The sequence below is a fragment of the Macaca mulatta genome, chromosome 6, assembly GCF_049350105.2.
Source record: "Macaca mulatta isolate MMU2019108-1 chromosome 6, T2T-MMU8v2.0, whole genome shotgun sequence".
NCBI lineage: Eukaryota > Metazoa > Chordata > Mammalia > Primates > Cercopithecidae > Macaca > Macaca mulatta.
The window spans coordinates 79774052-79778314 of NC_133411.1; the positions used below are offsets into that span (position 1 = coordinate 79774052).

The 4263-nt window shown below is 40.8% G+C and overlaps 1 pseudogene; it reads left to right on the top strand.

Annotated features, from left to right (window-relative positions):
• The first annotated feature begins 2186 nt into the window (after positions 1–2186).
• LOC144341237 (non-histone chromosomal protein HMG-17 pseudogene) lies at positions 2187–2459 on the top strand (annotated as a pseudogene).
• Positions 2460–4263: the final 1804 nt, after the last annotated feature.

Genomic DNA, 4263 nt, shown 5'->3' on the forward strand with positions numbered 1-4263 from the left:
ATAAACCTTTCACCCAGCAAGTCCACTCTGGGTAATGCTTGTACTGAATCCTTCTTGCATTTTTACATCCCTGATTTATCTACTGTTTTGCCAATAAAAGCAGTCCCGTTCTTTGATTTAGGTTTTTTTACAGTGGAAAAGTGGCCAGAGAAAATGACTCAGTTGAGTGTTTTATTAATGGAAAGAACTGATATGCCAGCAACAAGCCAAGTTCTTTGCCCCTTCTCTATCATGTTACACCATAATACAGCACCTATCTGGGAAGTAGGAGATTGCAAGTTAAATGCCAGCAAACCTATGGCTTTTAGATGATAAGTTCACTAAAAAATGAACAGCCACAGAATATAAGGGGAGTTCAGTCTTCAGAAGTGAAATCTGTCAGTAAAATTTAACAATTACAAAGCAGCTACCAAAAAAGAAGGATTCTTTTAACATGTATTATAGGAAAATAACTTTAATTTCTTGCATGAGTTTTTCTTCTATGTCCAAGTTATGGAAGTCTCATTCAAGTAAGTAAACTTCCCACACAAAATTTCATTGTTTCAAATCAATGGAAAAATCTGATTTATCCTTGAAATTAACTTCTAGAATTTTAAGAGGAAAAAGTGACTTCAAATCTGTTCATGACTGACAATGCAACCTCAAAATGATTTATTTTCTGTCATGAACATTTGAGGTATTCTGTTTATTATAAAAAATAAATGCATTTACTTCTTTAATCTTACAAAAATTCAAAAGCCCATTTGTCTCAGATAATCAAAATCATATAGGGTAGGTTTTAAGGTATAGTTTAGGGAAAAGATGTTATGAATATTGATAAACCTCTGTCTGGTTTATGACAGTTGCAAATATTTGAATACCTACCCTTCAAAATGTGAGTGAACAAGCCTATAAAACAATAAATGCCCATCTTGAGAGCTCATCTATTGCTCTGCCTAGTGGCAGGATTATATTCAAACTCCCTATGTTTGTTTCCTAGGGCTGCTGTGACAAAACACCACAAATGTGTGGGTTCAAAGAATAGGAATATGTTCTCTCATGGTTCTGATGGCTGGAGGGCTGAATCAAGTATCAGCAAGGTCATGCCTTATCTGGAGGCTCTAGGGGAGGATCCTCCCATGTCTTAGTGGTTTGCCAGCAATCCCTGGCATACTATGGCCTATAGATGCATCACACTGCAATCTTTGCCTCCATTGCCACATGGCATTCTCCCTGTGTCTCCCATCCTCTTCTTATGTGGACACCAATCACTTTGGATTAAGGGCCTCTCCTACCCCCGTATGATCTCATCTTAACCAATTATGTCTGCAATGATTCTGTTTTCAAATAAGGTCACATTCTGAATTTCTGGAAAGAGCATGAATTTTGGAGGGATACTGTTCAACTTAGTACAACCTCCTAAACAAATGATAAGCTTTCCTGTATTTAAGTGAAATAAAATAAAACAAAAATAACTTTATAAAGTGTTCTAGAGAAGAAAAGCTCAATGAATTCCCTAAGAATTCACTCTATTCAGCCATCCACCCCAGCAGTTCTCAAAGTATGATTTAAGGGCAATCCACCTTATTTCAACTTGGGGGATTAGGGGCTTATTAAAAATACAGATTCAGGGCTGGGCATGGTGGTTCATGCCTGTAATCCCAGCACTTTGGGAGGCTAAGGCGGGAGAATCACAAGGTCAGGAGTTCAAGACCAGCCTGGCCAACATGGTAAAACCCCATCTTTACTAAAAATACAAAAAAAAATTAGCTGGGCATAGTGGTGGGGGCCTGTAATCCCAGCTACTTAGAAGGCTGAGGCAGGAGAATCGCTTGAACCCGGGAGGCGGAGGTTGCAGTGAGCTGAGATAGCACCACTGCACTCCATACAGATTCAGTCCGGGCACAGTGGCTCACACCCATAATCCCAGCTACCCGGGAGGCTGAGGCAGGAGAATCACTTCAACCTGGGAGGCGGAGGTTGCAGTGAGCCAAGATCATGCCACTGCAATCCAGCCTGGGCAAGAGAGCAAGACTCTGTCTCCAAAATAAATAAATAATAAATAAATTAATTAATTAAATTAAAGTTAACATACAGGAGCAGCGTGAAAAAGAAGAGGCGAGACCGGCCCCTGGACCGACCAAAGCCCATACGCCGCTGCATCCCGCGCCCAGCGCCTATGTCCCGCCGTTGTCGCTGCCACCATCATGCCCAAGAGAAAGGCTGAAGGGGATGCTAAAGGAGATAAAGCCAAGGTGAAGGATGAACCACAGAGAAGATCCATGAGGTTGTCTGCTAAACCTGCTCCTCCAAAGCCAGAGGCCAAGCCTAAAAAGGCCCCTGCAAAGAAGGAAGAGAAGGTACCCAAAGGGAAAAAGGGAAAAGCTGATGCTGGCAAGGAGGGGACTAACCCTGCAGAAAATGGAGATGCCAAAACAGACCAGGCACAGAAAGCTGAAGGTGCTGGAGATGCCAAGTGAAGTGTATGCATTTTGGATGACTGTGTACTTCTGGTGACTGTACAGTTTGAAATACTAGTTTTTATCAAGTTTTATAAAAATGCAGAATTTTGCTTTACTTTTGTTTTTTTTAAGCTGTGTTGTTAGCAGACAGAACACTTCATTGTTGTTTTTGGGGGAAGGGGCATATGTCACTAATAGAATGTCTCTGAAGCTGGACTGATGTGGGGAAAACACCTTTCCCTTCTAGTTTTGAGAGACTTCTTCTTGGCTCCCAGGAGGAGGGATTCCTTGACTCTAACACACATGGCCACCTTGGCACAAAAGCCTTGTGGTATGGAAAAACAAATTCGTTTTTATGTCCTCTTCTCCCTTTCCCTCCTTCAGCATAGACTTAACTCCCTTAAGCCCAGACATCTGTTGGGACCTGACCCCCAGTCATTGGTTACCAGTGTGTTAGGCAATCTGGACTTTCCAGTGATGCCACTGAGATGGCACCTGTCAAAACAGCATTGGTTCCATTTCTAGATTATGGATCTTCAGATAAATTCTGCCATTTTCATTTCACTTCCTGAAAGTCAGGGTCGGCTTGTGAAAAGTTGTTAAACAACATGCTAAATGTGAAATGTCAACCCTCACTCTAAACTTTTCCTGTTCAGAGCATCAGATGAAGACTTCGTTAAGTTTTAATAGTGGTTTTCTGATTTTTGGTAGTCCACTGAAGAAGGGAGTTTGAAAGTTGTTGTATACTGTCAACGACTGTCTGCCCATATCCTGCCTGAAATGCCATGATTGTTTACGGAAAGTGTCTTTAATAAAGCTCGATACAGTTTGGCTTGGGGAAAAAGAAAAATTAAAATACAGATTCATAGGCTCCACCCCAGAACCACCAAGTCAGAACTGCTAAGTTTAGAGGCCAGGAACCTGCATCTTAAAGAATATCCTGGGAGTTCTTTAAAATGCACATTAAAATTTGAGAACCACTATCTATAGTAGCAGAAAAGTCAGTCTTACATTCCCCATGGTGTTTTGAAATTCATTCCTTATTTTTCCTCTATTTTCAGGTGAAATTGAGAATAGCTGGTCAACAAATTTTCTTATATTTTAAAAACATTATAAAGGTACTCTTCATTCCTTTTCCCCCTCCAGACTAAATAATATAAATTCAAATAATATTAATTCCTAAGTCTTGGTAGGATGTATTTCCTAATCACTAAATCATTTACAAACTCTGGTCAAATTCTTTCCTCTCCAGAATCATAGACAATACCCTTTAACCATGGAAAGAGATCCCACTGTTTAATATTTCAGATTAGAAAAATCAGACGCCTAGAGAAGTCACACTAAAGTCATCTGTATTAGTCAGAGTTTTGCACAGGAATGGAACCCTTAGATACATAGGTACATATATATTATAGATCTATATAATATAGATATATAATATAAATATATACAATTATGGACCCTCAGAAGTCCCATCATCTGCAGGTTCGAGACCAACAGACGCTGGTGGTGTAAATTCCAATCTGAGTCCAAAGGCCCAGTGTCCAGGGGCACCAATGGCATAAATCCCACTCCAACAGCAGGAGAAGACCGATGCCCAGCTCGCAGGCAGGCAGGAAGCAAAAGGGATGAATTCCTCCTTCTTCTGCCTTCTGTTCTATTCAGGCCCTCAGTGGATTAGATGACGCCCTCTCACACTGGAAAGGGTAATCTGCTTGACTGAGTCCACCGATTAAAATGCTAATCTCATTTGGAAACATCCTCACAGACACACCCAGAAAGACTGCTTAATCTGGGCACCCCTAGGCCTAGTCAAGTTGAC